This window comes from Herpailurus yagouaroundi, unplaced genomic scaffold (assembly GCF_014898765.1).
Source record: "Herpailurus yagouaroundi ecotype Mexico unplaced genomic scaffold, PumYag 166, whole genome shotgun sequence".
NCBI lineage: Eukaryota > Metazoa > Chordata > Mammalia > Carnivora > Felidae > Herpailurus > Herpailurus yagouaroundi.
In genome coordinates this window covers 13935762-13956965 of record NW_024412407.1, presented here as the reverse complement: position 1 = coordinate 13956965, position 21204 = coordinate 13935762, and the positions used below count along the sequence as shown (strand labels likewise).

Below are 21204 nucleotides of genomic sequence, written 5' to 3'. Positions count from 1 at the left end.
CATAAAAATATGGTCAACTTCATCAATAAGAAAGATTGTGCAAATTATAGCCAAAGTGCGATGCAATCCATTTGATCGCACATCCATTTGATTTGCAAAAACTAAAAAATCTGACAAAATCAACTCACTATGATGTGGAGCTATGAAAACCCTTACACATGGCTAGCAGATGTTTAAAGGGCATGGCCGGTTTGGATAACAATTTGACCTTATGTAGTATAACTGAGGATATGCATACTCAATGACTCAGCAATTCTTCTGCGGAAAATAGTATATATCCACCAAACAACATGTGCAGGTAGCTTTGTAGAATCACTGTGATAGCAAAAAACTGGAAACAACTCAAATGGCCAACAGTAGAGTGGATAAATAAATTATAGGATATTTATACTACTGTACAGCTGTGGGAGGTTGTGTGTCAAGCTGAAGGGAGTTTAACAAAAAAGAGAGACACTGTATCATATTAAAATGCCCATCAGTAAGGAAGGGAAGGTTGATAGTAAAAAGAGACAAGTGGAACCTTCCATTTCTTCATTATACATGATGAGGGAGGTAAGAATGGGTGTGTATTTATTTCAAAGATATTTATTGTGTACCTACTATCTGCCAGGCCCTGTTGTTGATACAAGGGATGCAGTAGATTTGAAAATCGGGTGATAGGAATTTGATGGATGTCTAGGTAAAGACTTCCATTTCTTTCTGAGGTGGGTGGTAAAGTCATCTCATGAGAGTCGGGGAAAAGCCTGGGGCTTGATGTGTGAGGAGAATGAAGAGTTCCAACTATGTGGTTAACAGGAAAGCAAGATAACAAAGGAAGCAGTCAGGTTAGGCAATGTTGAGAATCCAGTTAAGGTTATTGAATTTAAAGGCAGAATTTCTAGTTGTTTCATTCTCTGCAGTAATACTCGATGACGATACATTGTTCTAGGGTTTTTTACTGGCAGGTTGTGACAAAGATATACCAGGGTAGAAGAACTTACAACACTGGTAAGAGGTTACTGAAAATGACAGAGTATGGGTGCCAGTGAGTTTGATTGTTAAGTAAAATTCTGAAGCAGAGTTTGCCATTTAAGTGTATCCAGGAATCAAGTAATACTATTACACATGTATCTGATGAGGAATACTGGGATTTAAAACCACAAGTACCCCGAAGTTAACGCTCAGCTGGAAAGAAACTCATCAATGAGAGACAGGTGGTGGAAAGGGTCCTGCAGATATATTCTGCCCCCTTCCATCCTCTGGCTGTTTGCAGATGCAAAAAGTCCATGTGACACTTAAGTTGTGTTTCCTTATAAAACTACAGCCAGGTCAGTAATGCACCACCTCATCTTTTCCTTTCTTCGTCTCCCCGCTTCATTTTCCTTTTTACCTTCTTCTTGTTCCCCTGGAATTTGACTTCTTGATAAAAAAGCATCGAAGCGTTCTCTATTGTTGCTCTGTTTTTAAGAGTACTCAGGGAAAGACAAAATGAAATTTTTTTTCTTCTGAATTTGGAGGTCTTTTTAGCAATTCAGGAAGGGGAAGGGGAGGGCAGGGAAGGGAACAGATGAGACAGAAATGAGAAGATGAGAAAGGAGCCAAACAGATAGTATGAGGCTGGGTTCTATTTGCAGTGAGGTAGCAGTGAAAAATCCCCGACAGTGGATGGGATGCCTGAAGGATTTTTTAATAACTAGGATGCCTATTATTAGATGTAAGATGCTGATCTTCTTTCAATGTGAAGTCTCCCCAACCCTCTCTTCCCCCCAAATTTAGTAAATTATATCACACACGGATATGTTTTATTAGTTTTCTTATTTTGTGGCACTATAACAAAAGACTGAGTTTCATATCTGGGTTAACACAACCTGTAACAAGCAATATTGCCAGATGGAAAGGTTAGCCATCAGCTAAGCTAATTCAAAGGGCAAAAGTTGGAAGCCAGAAGGACCAAGAAAATGCTAGACCTCGGTAATTTTTAGAAAACTGAAGAAAAGTTTTATACTGACATAGGCATGGAATGGGATGATGGAAGAAATCTGATTCAGACAGTAGGGGGACTGGGGATCCCACATATCACCTGGGCTGCATATAAAACTCGTACTTTGTCAAGCGGTGTTCCTTGTCAGAGGCTACTACTGCAATGATACTGATTTTTATTTTTTCAGATAAGCAAAAAACAAATGAATAAATGCAGTTGTCTTTTTTATGAAAGAGGATACATTTATTTCTTTAATCAAGAAGGATTTACGAGGCTATATATTGATGTTAGAATTGAATTACTGTTGATGCCACTTCCAGATACGAGCTTTTGTTACTGTGACTGTCAATAGCTGGGAACTACCATTTGAGAGACAATTGATTCAGTTCCGTGCAGCTGTATTAAGCATGCCATAAGCTGTTTACAAAAATGTTTGTTTTCAAAAGTTTGTAGTTGGAGGTGTCTGTGCTAATCTATTATAGGTAGTGTGACTATTCTAAATAGGGCAAAAAAGTTACCATGTCTACTAAAAAGACTATACTGTAAATGTTGGAAGTTATTTCTTCTCGTTCTGGTACATATTTATACTTCCTAATTTATTAAACAAGTAATCTTTTTCTAGAATACAATCACATGCATTTGATATGTATAGAAAAAAATGACAAAAATCTTGCTAAGATCTTTCGTAAGTCATGCATGTCAGTGAGTTCACACATAACCTGACATTTCCTAAATCAAAGTGACAGTTGAAGCTGCCTGCCATTTTTATCATAATTCAAAATAACTCATATAAAAATGAATTATGAGCAATGCAGTAGGACTACACATAGTGCTCTCACAAATAATTTGTGTGAAAGAAGTATATCTCATTTTTTAATCTTTGGATTGAGTAAAGATTTCTTAGTGACACTGCAGTGACCTAAGGTCATAGACCCCTGCAAATCAAATGTCAGTTTAAGTTGCTATATTCATCTAGAAATGTATGTGATTTAGCAATGTGATTTACTTCTATCAGTAGGTTAAAAAAAAAACATCTTTTCATTTTTCACTCAGAGTGTAATGGTAGCACTTCACTTTTTAAAAAACACCTTTTGTAAAGTGCTATCTGATAAGATAGGAGCCCTATAATTTCCTTTAATGTTATTTAGCAAGGAAACAGTTTGGTGAGGGGGGAAGGAACATAGGACCTGGAATAAGAGGCTCTTGGTTTTGAATACCATGCACTAACCTGATATGTGAGCTTATATTTCCATATTTGAGTTTCCTCATTTTTTAAATGCAAACACTAAGAGTAGCTACTGCAAAGTATTATTGTAGCAAGTCAATGTTATATTGATTAGCATTTTGGCTGGAACATAGAAGAACATATCTATTATTATTATCATTATTATCAACTTTCAAAGAATATTAAATATAGTGATCAAAAGTCATTATACTCCTAATATGATTTTTTCTTTTTTTTTTTTAACGTTTATTTATTTTTGAGACAGAGAGACAGAGCATGAACAGGGGAGGGTCAGAGAGAGGGAGACACAGAATCCGAAACAGGCTCCAGGCTCTGAGCTGTCAGCACAGAGCCTGACGCGGGGCTCGAACTCACGGACCATGAGATCATGACCTGAGCCAAAGTCAGACGCTTAACCGACCAAGCCACCCAGCTGCCCCCTAATATGATTTTTTCAAACTGCGTATTCTCCCACCTTACAATCCCTGAATTCTTCCAATCCTTACCCTGTATCTTCTCCTCCTTTCCCAAAAATCTTTGGGCTGTATTATTAATATATTAAATCACATCCTGAAAATCAATTTTTTATGATATGAATATCTGAGGGCCCATACACAAGTCCCTTGTTTTTCTAAAACGTATGCCTTTATCCAGTATGTATACATGAAGCTTTGTTTAATCCTGAAACTTGCTGGCCCTGATGATAAAAAGAATGCCATTAAATTCTTTGTATATTAACCCTTGAAACTTAATATACTTTTCAACACCTAAATATGACACAACAGTGCTTGCTTTGGCAGCACATATACTAAGGTTGGGGAGATACAGAGAAGATTAGCATGTCCCCTGTGCAAGGATGACACTTGGGTTAGTGAAGCGTTCCATATTTTTGATATTAGCCAACTGGATCCAACAATACATTAAAAAAATTATTCACCACAACTAAGTGGCATTCATACCTGGGATGCAGGGCTGGTTCAATATCCACAAAACAATCACATCAATAAAAGAAAGGACAAGAACCATATGATCCTCTCAATAGATGCAGAGAAAGCATTTGACAAAATACAGCATCCTTTCTTGATAAAAACCCTCAAGAAAGTAGGGATAGAAGGAGCATACCTCGAGATCATAAAAGCCATATATGAAAGACCCAATGCTAATATCATCCTCAATGGGGGAAAACAGAGAGCTATCCCCCTAAGGTCAGGAACGAGACAGGGATATCCACTCTCGTCACTGTTATTCAACACAGTATTGGAAGTCTTAGCTTCTGCAATCAGACAACACAAAGAAATAAAAGGCATCCAAATCAGCGAGGAGAGGTCAAACTTTCACTCTTCACAGATGACATGATTCTCTATGTGGAAAACCCAAAAGATTCCACGAAAAAACTGCTAGAACTGATTCATGAATTCAGCAAAGTTGCAGGATATAAAACCAATGCAGAGAAATCAGTTGTATTCCTATACACCAGCAATGAAGCAACAGAAAGAGAAACCAAGGAATTGATTCCATTTACATTTGCACCAAAACCCATAAAATACCTAGGAATAAATCTAACCAAAGAGGTGGAAAATCTATACACTGAAAACTACAGAAAACTTATGAAAGAAATTGAAGAAGGCACAAAAAAGTGGAAATATGTTCCATGCTCCTGGATAGGAAGAACAAATATTGTTAAAATGTCAATAATGCCCAAAGCAATCTACATATTCAATGAAATCCCTATCAAAATAACACCAGCAATCTTCATAGAGCTAGAACAAAAAATCCTAAAATTTTATGGAACCAGAAAAGACCTCGAATAGTCAAAGCAATCTTTAAAAAGAAAACCAAAGCAGGAGGCATCACAATCCCAGACTTCAAGCTGTATTACAAACTGTAATCATTAAGACAGTATAGTACTGGCACAAAAACAGGCACTCAGATCAATGGAACAGAATAGAGAACTCCGAAATGGACCCACAAACGTATAGCCAACTAATCCTTGACAAAGCAGGAAAGAATATCGAGTGCAATAAAGATAGTCTCTTTAGCACGTGGTGCTGGGAAAACTGGACAGCGACATGCAGAAGAATGAACTTGGACCACTTCCTTACACCATACACAAAAATAAACACAAAATGGATGAAAGACCTAAATGAAAGACAGGAAGCCATTGAAATCCTCAAGGAGAAAGCAGGCAAAAACATCTTTGACCTTGGCTGCAGCAACTTCTTACTCAACACATCTCTGGAGGCACAGGGAAACAAAAGCAAAAATGAACTACTGGGACCTCATCAAAATAAAATCTTCTGCACATTGAAAGAAGCAATCAGCAACCAAAAGGCAACCGATGGAATGGGAGAAGATATTTGCAAATGACATTATCAGATAAAGGGTTAGTATCCAAAATCTATAAAGAACTTATCCAACTCAACACCCAAAAAACAAATAATCCAGTGAAGAAATGGTCAAAAGACATGAATAGACACTTCTCCCAAGAAGACATCCGGATGGCCAACCGACACGTGAAAAAATGCTTGACGTCACTCATCATAAGGAAATACAAATCAAAACCACAATGAGATACCACCTTACACCGGTCAGAATGGCTAACATTAACAACCAGGCAACAACAGATGTTGGCGAGGATGTGGAGAAAGAGATTCTCTTTTGCCTTGTTGGTGGGAATGCAAACTGATGCAGCCACTCTGGAAAACAGTTATGGAGGTTCCTCAAAAAATTAAAAACAGAAATACCTTATGACCCAGCAATTGCACTAGTAGGCATTTATCCAAGGGATACAGGTGTGCTGTTTTGACGGGGCACATGCACCCCAATGTTTATAACAGCACTATCAACAATAGGCCAAGTATGGAAAGAGCCCAAATGTCCATAGATGGATGAATGGATAAAGAAGATGTGGTATATATATACAGTGGAGTATTTCTTGGCAATCAAAAGAATGAAATCTTGCCATTTGCAACTACATGGATGGAACTAGAGGGTATCATGCTAAGTGAAATTAGTCAGTAAGAGAAGAAAAAATATCGTATGACTTCACTCTTATGAGGACTTTAAGATACAAAACAGATGAATATAAGGGAAGGGAAACAAAAATAATATAAAAACAGGGAGGGGGACAAAACATAAGACACTCTCAAATATAGAGAACAAACAGAAGGTTACTAGAGGGATTATGGGAGGGGGCATGGGCTAAGTGGATAAGGGGCATTAAGGAATTTACTCCTAAAATCATTGTTGCACTATATGCTAACTAATTTGGATGTAAATTAAAAAATTAATCAATTATTAAAAAAAAAAGACTGTGTTAAACCTCACATAACAGACTGCAGTAGCTGGCATAATATGAACTCACTTTCCCCAAGTAACAAGTCTGGAGGTAGTCAGTCTAAAGCTGGTGCAGGTGTCTGAGAACTCATGAGACCAACTCCTATGTGGTGGCTCTGCCATCTTTACTGTATAGCTTTTATCCTCTTGACCACAAGGTGGCTGCTCCATCTCCAGACGTCACGTGCATGTCTCAGATGAGAGGGAGAGAGTAGAATGAAGAACAAAGATGTATTTTGTTGGGAAAACAATAGCTTTCCTGTGGGCTCCACCCAGGGAGCTTCCTCTTGTATATTATAAATATAAATTACATAGAGCAACTCCAGCTTAAAGACAGTCTGGAGAGGAGAATTTTTAAATTGGATATAGGGCTACCTCTAAAATTTGGGGAACAGAGAAGAGATGAATAGATATTAGGTAGGCAACCAGCACTGTCTATACCTGAGTCAAAAAACTTTTACTCGACTTACACAGAATGATATGGCAACATGATTACGCCACCAAAGTACACTGGCAGTGGCTGAATAAGGGAATTTTATTGAGTAATATAAAACAAGTTACAAAAATTCAGTTAATAAGAGGAAATAAAATTCAAGAATAAAAAAAAATTGTCACAGAAGGCTAGAACCAATCCTTTGGTACTGCATTGGTGTCAGAGACTTCAGTATGAATTCCTATCTATCTACCACCTACCTGCCTATCTATCCTTCCATCCATCCATCCATCCACCCAGGATCTATATACAGCTGGAGAGATACAGAGATAATTATAGATATATGTGTATGCATAGGTTAATATACATACATGTTTCCTAGCTCCATCTGCTAAGAGGGCCGAGAAGCAGTGACACCAATAGCAATGAGTGCACCAAGTGTGGAAATCTTGGTTTCTAAATACAATTTGCCAATAGCGATAGGAGCTCCTTGGAAAAATGGTGGATTTTAGGTCTGGTGCAAGGTAAATATTAGAGGAACCTGGAGCATTTTGTAATGCTAAAATGTAAGGAAGTGTTTAAGAAAACAAAAGAATGGGGGCATAGCAAAAGGTCACAGGAACGAATCTTGAAAGAGATCCCAAAGGGGTGCCTGGGTGGCGCAGTCGGTTGAGCGTCCGACTTCAGCCAGGTCACGATCTCGCGGTCCATGAGTTCGAGCCCCGCGTCGGCTCTGGGCTGATGGCTCGGAGCCTGGAGCCTGTTTCCGATTCTGTGTCTCCCTCTCTCTCTGCCCCTCCCCCGTTCATGCTCTGTCTCTCTCTGTCCCAAAAATAAATAAAAACGTTGGAAAAAAAAATAAAAAAAAATAAAAAAAAGAAAGAGATCCCAAAGGCCAAAGATGGAATGAGTTAGGCAGCAAAATAAAGTAGTATTGGATTATAACCCAAAGTATAAAATATACACAGGTCCATACTGATATAAAGAAACCATTGAATAAACAAATAGATGGGGGGGATGGGGGGAAGAGATACGTCTTCCTTATGGAAAATTCCAAATAATGTGTGCAGATACTCCCCCCTCCAACAGGTGGAGCAAAATTCTCCACCACCCGCCCCGCCCCCCCCCCCCACCTTTAGTGTGGGCTGGACATAGTGATCCCCTTCCGAAAAACAGTGAAAAGAAAAAATGGAAAAACCAGCAACTTTACAGTGGAAAACTTGGCAAGCACTATTGTAACCTCGTGACTGAGGTCACCTTAGCAGTGGTATCATGTCTCTGATATGACGTGATGTGAAGGCTACTGTCATCTTTTTAGTATTCCACACAAAAACCTCCAGTCTAGTCATAAGAAAAATATCAGACAAAACCAGATTTGGAGACAATCTACAAAATGCATATTCCTCAAAACTGTCAAGGTCATGAGAAACAGGGAAAGTTTGAGAAACTGTCACAGACCGGAGGACTAAGGAGACATGACGACTAAATGCAATGTGATGTCCTGGATGGGAATCTGGAATAGAGAAAAAACATTAATAGGAAAAGAGAATAAAATTTGGAGTTTAGTTAATACTGACGTACTAATATTAGTTTCTAAATATTGACACAGTTAAGGTGGTCGTGTCAGATGGTAGCGTGAGAGAAAACTGGGTGAAGAGTACATGGGGATTCTCTATACTATCTTTGGAATTTTCTGTTAATCTAAAATTATCCCCAAATAAGACGTTTTTAAAAATACCAACATAGTTACAATTGGATATGATACTAGCCCGTTAAAGAGATATTATAATGGCATCATGAACTTTTAATTAATGGTCTCCAAAGAATCTCAGGATGCAGAACTACAAATAGCTTAAGCTACTTACAGTTATTTCATTAATACTAGATTAGTTCAGGTTCTAGATCCTAAGGAAAAATAAGCCCAAGGGTAGAAAGGGTGTCTAATGAGATTTCTAGAGAACTCTAACCTTTACAAGGTCAAGTGAAAGCTGCCAGCAGGTGCAATTAATCATTCTGCTGTCTTCTTCAACTTAAGATATTTGTAGTTAAGAACCTATACTTACAAAATAATTTTGTATCAAATCCTATAAGTTATTTCCCCCTCAAAATCATAGAATTACCTTGAGAAATCTCAACTCAAAATTTCTTCCACTTAAGAATATGCATTTTTAGAGCAGCAGCATTGGCAATCAGCTAAGATTAGTGTACAGAATCAGTACATCAGGATTTTAATCTTGCTTTCCCACTCATTCTTTCAATGACCTTGAGAAATTTTATTTAACATGTTCCTTGGCCACCAAATGAGATTGATGAAATTCTCTAGATTAAAAAAAGAAACAATTATGCAATCATCAAAAAGCAAAAAATATCTATTGTGGAAGGGCATTATACTGTTTTGTGATGATGAAAGAGAGATTTATTTTCTCCAGTTTCTTATTTATTAACAACAAAATTAGATGCCAATAACAGCAAAATCATTCCTGCTGAGTAACAGAACCAAATATAGTAATGAATGAAATAAAGTTAATCTTCAAAAACATACCCCTCCAAAAAAACTCACTCCAAATATTTTTTTCTGCTGAAGAGGCTTCTTCCAGAAACCCAATATGAATTTAAATACCCTATGTTACAATTACCATGTAAATTGAGCTTCAACTTTTAAAACTTTTAAGAAATTTGTCTTTTGACTGTCAACAAAAACAGTGAAAGAAAGAATCTCTCCAAAATATATCAACATCCGTATTTTGGTCTCTGATTTTGAATTAACTTTGGGGAGGTGTTTGAGTTCTTCTGCCCTCAAGGAATGTAAGTGTGGGGGTTACGTGCAAGAACTGGAATGTATAATTCAAGAGACTTGAGAGGGACAGCCAGGCTTATTCATTATGGATTTTGCCACCTTACAGAGGTCCACAAGGGGGCACTCTTTTGCTGAGATTTTTCTACACATTTTAAGGTTAAACCAGATTTTATAAGGAAATTTGGTAACACACACACACACACACACACACACATATATTTTGTTTTCCACGGCTATTTCAATTTTATCATTGTAATCAATCTTTTTCTTTGCTATCTTTCTCCAGTTATGGTTCTCAAGAAAATAAAGTGTACAATTCTGTAGCATTAAGTATATTCATATTGTACAACCATCATAACCATCCATCTCCAAAACTTTTTCATCTTCCCAGACTGAAACTTTGTACCTATTAAACAGCTTCATTTGCCCCTCTCCACAGCCTCTGGAATCCATCAGACATTGTGTCTCCATGACTTTGATTACTCTAGATACCTCACTTAGGTAGAATTAAACAGTATTTGTCTTTTTATGACTCATTTATTTCCCTTTGCATAATTCTTCAAAGTTCATTCATGTTGTTCTAGATGATTCTTAAGATGATCCTTCTCTAACCTTACTAAGGACCAAAGCTTTAGGAAACAAATGAAAGTAAATAAGGTTCATAGGAGCGCCTGGGTGGTACAGTCCGTTGAGCATCCGACTTCAGCTCAGGTCATGATCTCGCAGTTTGTGAGTTTGAGCCCGGCGTCCGGCTCTGTGCTGACAGCTTGGAGCCTGGAGCCTGCTTTGGATTCTGTGTCTCCTTCTCTCTCTGCCCTTCCCCCACTTGTGCTCTGTCTCTCTTCTATCAAAAATAAATAAATGTAAAAAAAATCTTTTTTAATCAAAAAATAAGGCTTATATTATTGGCACTTCTAGATTTGTGCCAGATCTTTTTTGATCTATTATCCATTTTTTTTTCTCCATTTGTCCACATCCCTCAACTTCCTAACTCATCATTATTTGGTGAGTCAAATTCAAACCAGCTGCTTTACTAAGTTCATCACAGAAATTCATGCCTTACTACAGGTTTCAATTCTCATTTAAATGATTTATCATTCCACATTTGCAGTTGAACATAGTGGCAACTTTTTTTTTTTTTTTTTTTACTGGCAAATTTTATATAAAGTGACAGCACCAAAAAGCAAACATAATTGCCTATAAAATTGCTTCCTGATTCAGTTCGAGTGAAGACAGCTGGGGGAGGAGGGCGGTGGCCTTGCCCAATTGATTAAGTTTTGCTTATCATCAATAAGCACAGCCAGGCCTAGAAGGAATACTCAAAATGATTTTTCTCTCTCACCTAATACTATATCCTTTTAAATAAAGAAACAAAAAAATATTTCAGTTTCCTCACACACCAAGAGAAGAAAGTATCAACTGGGAAAATTTTAACCAGCTTAATGAACTCTAACACTATAGGATCTTCATTATTATCATTTTCCTTTTCCGCATTCATGTTTCCAAATACAAAACACGCACACAAATAATCAAACAAAAAGACCTACAATGTCTTTCAGTGTCCACTGTACCATTAAGAAAATGAAACAAATATTTTTTGGAGTAGCAGCCTATAATATTGTAATGAAGCTGGCCGGAGAATACCATAGCAACCTCCTTAAGGGAATCAGAGAAATTACTCCTGGAATAGGAAACATCTGAAAGTTCCATGTGGGTGCCCCAGTTGCTTGATCCCGCCATGTTGGAGGAGGTCATCAGAGGACATGGCTGCCGATTGACCTCTGAGCTGAACTCCAGCAATCAGAGGCTATGTATTAACCCTTCCCCTGTCTTGAAGTATATGTCTTGCCCATTCTTATCAAGTTCGGAGAAACTTGAAAAACACAGCTGTGAGAGAGCCAAGTGTTGTTGAGACCCTCTGTACTGTATGCATGTGACTGAGCCCAGGTAAGGCCTCTGTGTAAACTTTCACGGTTTTGGTGGAAGGATACAGGGATCTGCTTGGTGAAGAAGACCAGCGTTATTTGCAAATTTCCTTGCTTATTAAAACTGCCACCTACCCATCTGGAGTTGCCTGCCTCTTTCTTCGGTCCCTTTCTCCCCTGTGTATGGGGCTTGTTTCAGATTTTCCCTGGGGGAACTTCCATAGTTGCAAGACAATAAGCCACTTCCAATGGCTTCTGTTTTTATGTATGTAGTAAAAGGACACTAGGAAATCATTTGAGAAAACATACCTGGTACCAGGGAGGTAAGCTAAATGACAGCTTGTGATTTCTTGAAACTGTATGCTCATATTTACTGATTTTTGAAGTTAAAGAAGGAATAGGCATGGCCAGGCCTAAGAGTAATACTCAAAATGATTTTTTTTAAAGAATCTACTTAAAGGAGTAACCTCTATAAGTACCCTCACCTCACCCCTGTGTCTTTTGTTTGTTTTGTTTGTTGTTTGTTTGTTTGTTTGTTATTTTGGGGGAGGGGGAAAACCCTGCCTTGTTCCTTTTTGAAAATCCTGATCTCTGATGAAATAGTTCCTGAAATCTTTTCATATTCCCAACCCCTGATTATTCTGGCTAAGATTAATAGGCTAACCAAAAATAAACTCTCCCAAATGTTATCTAGTTCATTGTTGATCTCCTAGAGAAAAAAAATATAATTAGTGATAATTAATCATGGAGGCTTTTCTTGAAAAGAATGTTTAAACCATGGCTCAAGGCTCAAATTAGGCAGAGTTCCTCATACTTTGTAAATGTTTGTTTGTTTTTTCCCTCTTCTATAAAAGAGCTAGAATCTGGTTTAAAGGCTCAAATAAGAGTTTTAGATGGAAATAAAAACCTTTATTTTTTAAGCTCTATATTATATGTGGTTACATTTCTGGGCCAGTTGCTTTTGCTGAAATCTTTGGATAGTCATTCCAAAGATAGGGAAGAGAGAATTTTTAAAAGACTGAATAGTTGGTGATCTAGACCAACTATTTAACTTTAGCTTTAAATTTTGGAAATTGATTTGACTTCACAGTTCCTTGTAGGATGTCCTCTTCTTTTGAAGATATCAGTAGATAGCTGATAGGTTTACATTTCCTGGGCCACTGAATAATAATAATAATTGCTAGCATGTACTTAATTTATGTACAATTACATAACAATTACATGTTGCAATTACATGACTATTATGTGAATTGTCACACGTACTCTTCAAAATGACCCTGTAAGATAGCATCAAGGAAACTGAAGTTAGTTGCTAAAGGTTACCTTGGTAGCTTATATATAATTGAAGAATTAAAATACAAGCCAAGAGAGTCTCAATCAATACCAGTACTCTGCTCATTACATACATCATGATGCCCCCCTGGGAGTATCTTTAATTTAACCAGAGAGGTTTTTGCTCATACTGTTTTTGCAATGAAATAACTGCTTTATGACTTAGGCGAAGCACTTGACCTGAATTCTGATCTGTACAATGAGGGTCTTGGGTTAAATGATTTCTCAAGTCTTTTTTCCTTTCTTCTGGCAGGAGAGAGTCCTCCTGCTGACTGAGGTCATTTTTTTCTTTCAATGGCTGGAAGAGTGGCTTTGGCTCACCTGGAACTCACAGTTTAGCAGAGCCAGTAGACTAGGAAATCTGTTTCACTCCACCAGCCAAGAAAGAGCAGGTGGCTGGAGATTTCTCATGTTCTGGGGGAAGCTATTTGTCAGTGATCACCTAGATAACTTTGGATCGCAGCAACAGCAGCTCTTGCTTGGCATGGGGTAGGTTTGGATGCTAATCGCTGCCTCATCTGTGAGCACTTCAGTTCTTGTTTCACACACAAGCCTGGTGAATATAAAAATAGAGGGAAATAACTTAAAAAAAAACTGAATCAGCAACCTGGAATTTTACTTTCTCTCTTTCTGGTTAAAGACTATTAACCAAAAATGCTCCACTAGTCTGGAGATAGAAGACAGAAGTGGAATGAGATGCTTGATAATGTGGTTACTGTGCAACCACTTTTTAATTATGTAGGTCCTTACCATAGTAGGGATATGACAGGGATGATAAAGTGGGCTCACACAGCGAGCGCATGGAAGATATATGCCATGTGACAGAGCCACAGTCTGAGATCTACAGTTGGAGAATATTTGCGTAAGAGCGAAATGACACAAATTACAAAGGTCTCCACTGAAAACAAGAATATGCGTCTTATACTACACAGTTCGATGGGCATACTCTTACCAGAAATGGCCTTAGCTTCAAGGAAGAGAGACACACATGTTGGGTCTTTGAAACAAGATTTGCTTTAACCAAATTTCAGGGAAGATGGAAAAAAATAAAAAGGAAACAAAGGTATAGTATGCTTTATGCTTATTTAATAAGCTTTGTCAAGTTTAATCTTTTTTTTTAGGTTTATTTATTTATTCTTAAAAAAAAATTTTTTTTTAACGTTTACTTATTTTTGAGACGGAGAGAGACAGAGCATGAACAGGGGAGGGGCAGAAAGAGAGGGAGACACAGAATCTGAAAGAGGCTCCAGGCTCTGAGCGGTCAGCACAGAGCCTGACGCGGGGCTCGAACTCACTGACTGCGAGATCATGACCTGAGCTGAAGTCGGACGCTTAACCGACCGAGCCACCCAGGCACCCCTATTTATTTATTCTTGACAGAGAGAGAGAGAGAAATTTCAGGGGAAGGGCAAAGGCGGGGGAGAGATAATCCTAAGTAGGCTCCACGCTGTCAGCTCAGAGCCCCGCATAGGGCTGGAACTCACGAGCTGTGAGCTGAAATCAAGTCAGACTCTTAACCTACTGAACTAGCCAGGTGCCCCTCCCCAGCAATTTTGTAAGGTAGATGGTACTAATCTCATTGTGTGAGAAAATGGAGACTTAAGAAATTTCCAGTAACTTGCTCAAGATTTATAATTGGGAGTATATCTGGGATATGAGCATACAACTTGTGGTTCAAATCTAATGTTTTCCCCACTACATTGTGCTTGATAGGCAATCATGTTGAACTTGCAGATTGGATATATGTGGGAAAATCTCTGTAACTTTTGATTCAGAATGTGCAGTTAGATTTAGGAAGTGCCCATAGAAAGTAAAACCAAAGTACATTTAGGGAAAAACTGTAAAAAAATAAAATCTATTTCCAAAATAGTACTTTTTTTTTTCCTTCTAACTAAAAAAACCCCACAGGTTCTATCATCACTTGGGCATAAAAATACATCTGCTCTAGCACCCATTTTCCCTCATTTTTACTTTAAAAATCTGTTGCTCAGTAGATATAATTGTCATGACATTTATGGTAGAATTGAGAATCCTATCTATTCTTAGTTTTACAGAAGTGAATTTTGATTTGAAAAATAATTTTAAGAAAACATAAAACCATCTCCAATATCATTTATTTATTCTCTTTTGAATGTTTGAAATTTTGTTAAGATAGAAAATCAGAAATGGGACAAGAAAATTATTTTCTCAAACAAGAGAAGTCAAGTTACAGCAATGCTGTCCTTGGTTGCCTTGAAAATTTTCCCGAATATAAGTAGTAATTAATGTTCCTTGAATACAATCAATGTCTATTTACCTTCTAAAACCATTTAGATCTTTATAGTTAAATATGAAATAAGATATTGGACATAAAGTGCCCAGTGATAACATCAGTAGTGATTTATGTTTTCTTTTTTAAAAAATGTTTTAAGGTTATTTATTTTGAGAGACAGTGAAAGCAGAGGAGGGGCAGAGAGAGAGAGAGAGAGAGAGAGAGAGAGAGAGAGAGAGAAAGAGAATCTCAGGCAAGAGGATCCATGCTGTCAGCTCAGAGCCCGATGTGAAGCTCCAACTCACGAACTGTGAGATCATGACCTGAGCCAAAACCAAGAGTTGGACGCTTAACCCACTGAGCCACCCAGGTGCCTCAATGATTTATATTTTCTAGACATTTTTTTCTAGACCTATTTTATCATCACTATAGAGAATTTAGACAATACCAGCAAGAAAGGATATAAATGTTATCTGCAATCACATATTAGGAAGCAGGCCTTTATCCTTACAGTTTTTTCAATGAATATATTCACATATTTTATAGGAGCAGAATTATATGCTGTTTTGCAACTTTCCTTTTCCACTTTACAACATATTGTCAACATTTTTAATATTATTGGTTATATTTCTGCTATGTAACTTTACCTGTCGCGTAGTTTCTGCTCTATGAGCATACCACCATTTTAAAACAGTTTATTATTGGACATTGAGATTGTTTGCATTTTCCTCTATTACAAATGAATTTATGATAAATATAAATCTGTCTCATCTTCTTCCTTTTTTACCCCTTTGGTTATGTTAGTTGTATTTTTTTTTTTTTTTGGTTTGGTTTTGTTCTGTTTTGTTTTTCTTCAGTTTGGGGAAGAGGTACCAAAACGTTTCACTGAATTTTGCACATAAAACGGTAGTGCCTTTCTCTGAACTCTCAGTTCCCTCTGGACCTCAGCAACACTTCTTTCTATTGTACTTTTAATTATTCTGTTGTTGCATTTGTACTGATCTTTCTTTTAGACACATGAACATTGATATGTTTCCTCAGTCATGTCTAGAACCTTCTGAACTTGTCAACAGCCCCTGTGGTGTAGACCAGTGTGTTCAGACCAGCTGTGGTGGAGCTTGTTGGAGGTGTACAATCTCAGATCCCAGACCCACTTGATCAGAACCTCAGGTGACCCCCCGTGTACACTGAAATGTGAGAAACACACTCTACACTGATTACATTTTCTTCAGTATACATCCTGCTGTTTCCAACCTTTAGTGCAGGTTTTAATTTAGTTATTGTATTTTGGGCTTCCTTCTAAATAGAAACATTCTAATCTCAGCATGTTAGTCTGCTCAAGCTTCCATAGTTAAAATGCCACAGACTGGTGGCTTAAACAACAGAAATTTGTTGTCTCACAGTTCTAGAGGCTAGAAGTCCAAGGTCAAGGACCCAGCATGGTTGGTTTCTGGTGAGTTCTCTCTCTTTTGTCTGGTAGCCTTCTCACTGTCCTCACATGGCCTTTCTTCTGTACACAGAGTGGGAGCTAGTTCTTCGATGTTTCTTCTTAGAAGGACATTAATTCTATTGGATTAGAGCCCCATGCTTATGACCTCAGTTAATATTAATTACTTTCTTAGAGGCCCTATCTCCAAAACAGCCACACTGGATTTTTGACTCCAACATATGATTTTGGGGAGGTTACATTCATTCCATGATTCAGCATTTTTCCTTTCCATCTTAATGTGTTCATCCTTCCCTTTCTTCCCTTTCTATTACTTTTTCATCTCATAGTGTTGCTTTTTGGTTTCTCTATTATTTTTCTCTGATTCTCTTTTCATAGAAGCCACGAGTCCTTTGTCGATAATACCAGCTTATTGAAATATTCTCTAGAATCTTATATTTTTAGAATTTTTTCTCTAAACATTTTAGTTGTCACACATTCATTTTTTATTGACATATAATTGGCATATAACATGTTTTAGGTGTACAAGATAATTATTATATATTAGATTAGATATGTATTATGTAATGATTAGATATGTATTGCAAAATACTCACCACAGTATGTCTAGTTAACAGTCATCACCATCCATATGTAGAAATTTGTTTTTCTTTCGATAAGGACTTTAAGATGTCTCTTAACAACTTTCAAATACAACATATAGTATTGTTAATTATAGTCACCATGCTGTGTATTACATATCCACAACTTATTTATTTTATAACTGGAAAGTTGTATCTTTTGACCAACTTCACCCATTTCCTCCACCCCTCACTTCTGCCTCTTGTAACCACCAGTCTGTTCTCTGTATCTATGAGAGTGGGTTTTTGTTTTTGTTTTTGTTTTAGATTCTACAAACAAGTGAGAGCATATGGCATTTGTCTTTCTTTGTCTGACTTATTTCTCATAACATAATACCCTCAAGGTTTATCCATGTTGTTGAAATCACAGGATTTCCTTATCACTCTTTCTTCTACAGCAAAATTCATTCCCTTTTCTCCCAGAGGTCCTGTATTTTCTGTGTGTGTTTTGCTAATTCCTACAGAAAGAGATTCAGTCCTAAGTCAGTGTTTGTCAAAAGACCAGAGAATAAATGGTTAAGGTCCCACTCTTGGTAAACTTTCCAAATCTTTAGCTGAAATGCAGATGGATATACTTAGATATTAATTTCCAGTTTCTTGCTGGCTTTCAATAAATATTTCTATTGGTTTCTGAGGCAGTTTTCAAACCTAAACTCACCGTTTAGTTGATACTTTTCATTAATGGGGTGTTTGAAGAATTTTTATACCATAATTTCCCCCTACCCGCCCCCCTCCCCCAACTATGTCTTTAAATCAAGCAGCTACCACAAGTCCCCCCTACCTACTGGGAGATTCTGCTTTAGGGTACATATTGGAAACAAACAGGGAAGGAGATGGGGTTGACTCTTCTCTGTGGTGTCACAGAGCAGCAGTATGAAATAGACTTTGGCTTCTGATCTTACACACTGAGGGGCAGATGTTAAGCACTTTCTAGATTCTGGTTTTTTTTTTTTTTTTTTTAATTCCCACTCTCTGTCTCTCTTATTATTAAATAAAATAAAGCCTATCTATGAGGCAAAACTTGAATCATTTTCTACGAATCCTTTGGTACTAGATTTACCATTGGCAGATTTTGCTCCACAATTCCAGCATGTGGTGGTCCACATGATTAGATTGTAATATTGTGATTTTCATCTGCTTTTCTGTGTTGTCATTGGAGATTTAAGGGAAATGGAATCAGGCTCCTTTCAAGTTATTAATTAATTTATATTTCTAACCAGTCATTCCAGTGCTTTTACTTTACTTTGTGTTTCATCCAGGGAAAGGTCAGGGCTTTCTTAACAAAATTGAAAAATGTTGGTCCTGAGAGACAAAGAGATCAAGATCTTCATGAGAAAGCCAACTTCCAGAGAAGATGGCAGAATAGGAAGAACCTAAGCTCACCTTGGACCATGAACACAGGTAGATAACACCCACATCAGCGTAACTAACTCAGAAAATCATGTGGAGTCTTGGCAGAACAGACTCTTCACAGTTCATCATAGAGAAGAGGCCACATCGAAAATGGACGGAAGGGCAGAAATGTAGTCAACAATCAAACTAACCTGTGAGACCAACCACAAAAGGGAGGGATGCCATAAGTATGCGGAAGAGAGAGGAACAGACTCCACACCAGGCACCCAGACACAGGGGACCTGCAATGGGAAGATAAGTCCCCATATCTTTTGGTTTTGAAAACCAGAGGGACTTAACTTTGCAAGTTTTTGCAATTAGTAGGGCTTACCACAAGAAAGTTTAAACATCAATAAGCTCAGCTTTGGGAGAGCTGGAGGGCAATAGGAAACAGTCTCTGCCCTTAAAAAGACTGGACAACAGGGATGCCTGGGTGGCTCAGTCATTTAAGCATCTGACTTGGTTTTGGCTCAAGTCATGATCTCACAGTTCATGATTTCAAGTCCTGCATCAGGCTGTGCACTGACAGCATGGAGCCTGCTTGGGATTCTCTCTCTCTTTCTCTCTCTGCCCCTCCCCTACTCACTCTCTCTGTCTCTCAACATAATTAAATAAACTTAAAAAAAAAAAAAGACAGCACAACAAACAGCCCTGCTGAGTTAGAGCATAGAAACAGCATTTTGAAAGTGCTTGGGGTACACAAGAAGGGTATTTATTTACTAACCTCTTAATGTATGCTGGAGGGGCAGAGATCCTTAGGAGATTTCTCCAAGAACAAAAGAGCTGGTGAGTACCATTTCTCTCCCACACTTCCTAGCCTGGATATTAGAACACCTACAGGAACCAGTAAGAATATTTGCAATCTAGCTTGCTAACACTGTATGTCCACTCTTGTGTTCTCCTGTGGATTGCGCTGTCCAATTTTCTTCACTAGTAGAAGTCCCTCCAATGTGGCTCCAGGTTCCATCCTGTAAGCAGACAAGTGCATACTTTGCTAACACTATGTGTCCTGCCCCCAACCCCCTGTTTCCCAGCAGATAGCCCCATTCAACCTGCCCAACTTGGCATTCAAAGCAGACCCAACAGTGGTCAGCACCACTCCAAAGATACTCTTCAGGACAAGGGAAGATAGCCACACAGACAAGTCCCATTGCAGTCCTAGAAGTTGGGCAGGGAGATGGGGCAGACATCTGATCTCACTGCTGACTTCACCTACCAACAAAAATATTACAAGGGGCAGGACAAAGAGGTATTCCCATAGTTCAGGGTCACTGCAACCCAAACAGATGAAGTGGGGACAGACATCTTGTTGGGCTACAGGCCCTGACCACTTAAAAAAGCCTCTCAGGTGACAATACAGGGAGAGTTGCCTGCAGTTTGGAGCTGCCACAGTTCAGGCAAAAATCTGGTCTAACCCAACTCAAGCCCAGGACAGCCCAAACTGGCCTCTTAACAGCACAGGGACTGAAACCTGGCCACAACAAGCAAGGGGGACCATTGCAGATGACTGGACTGAAGGGAAATGTGGCACAACCACAAGAGTAGGGAGAGCACAACACATAAGATACACCCCTGAAGTGACAGTTTCTGGGAACAGGTGACATTGCACTACAGGGCACTACAAGACCCTCTTCATAAGTCCACTACTTTCAAGATTAGGAGATGTAACTGACTTTCCTAATGCATAAAAACAGACACAGAGATTTACATAAAGTAAGGAGACAGAGGAATATGTCCCAAATGAAGGAGCAGGAAAAACCATAGCAAAAGATCTAAGTGAAATGGAGTTGAGCAATATGCCTGAGAGAGAATCCAAAGTAATCATCATAAAGTCATTCATGGGACTTGTGAGATCCTTCACTTAGTGAGAACTTCAACAAACAAATATAAAAAGGAATAAATGAGAGATGAAGTACTCAATACCTGAAAGTAAAAGCATAGTCAAGTGAATCAATAGCAGATTAGAGGAGACAGAAAAACAAATCAACAACTGGAACACAGAGTAATACAAAGCAACCAAGATGAATGGCAAAAAGAACACAGAATAATGAGCCTTGGAAAAAGTTTAAGGGTACTCAGTAAATACTATCAAGTGTAATAACATTCACATGATAGGTACCCCAGAAGGAGAAGAAAGAGAGAAGGGGCAGAAAAACTTGATGAAATAATAGCTGAAAGTTTCCCAAATCTGAGAAAGGAATCAGAAATCCAGATACAGATATATACAGCAACCCCAATACAGTCAACCCAAGGGGTACCACACCAAGACACATAATCATTAAAATAGCAAAAAGTAGTAACAAAGACAAAATTTTAAAGGAGCAAAAGAAAAGAAGATAGTTACCTACAATGGACACCTCAGAAAGCCATCAGCAGAAACTTTGCAGGCCAGAAGGGAGTGGCGATGATATTTTCAAAGTGGCAAAAGAAAAACAAAAAACCCTGCAATTAAGTTTCTCAGACAAACAAAAGTTAAAGAAATTCAT

General features: G+C 38.0%; 1 long non-coding RNA gene and 1 other non-coding gene across 2 annotated transcripts; one reads left to right on the top strand and one right to left on the bottom strand.

Moving 5' to 3' along the window:
- The first annotated feature begins 3969 nt into the window (after window positions 1-3969).
- Window positions 3970-4076, top strand: LOC121039115 (U6 spliceosomal RNA). The gene has a single exon (XR_005794633.1). It is a non-coding gene; the product is annotated as a U6 spliceosomal RNA (small nuclear RNA).
- Window positions 4077-12563: 8487 nt separating this feature from the next.
- Window positions 12564-19725, bottom strand: LOC121039076 (uncharacterized). The gene is made up of 4 exons (XR_005794607.1): window positions 19443-19725; window positions 18710-18870; window positions 17303-17389; window positions 12564-13561 (listed from the first exon to the last, which is right to left on the bottom strand). It is a non-coding gene; the product is annotated as an uncharacterized LOC121039076 (long non-coding RNA).
- Window positions 19726-21204: the final 1479 nt, after the last annotated feature.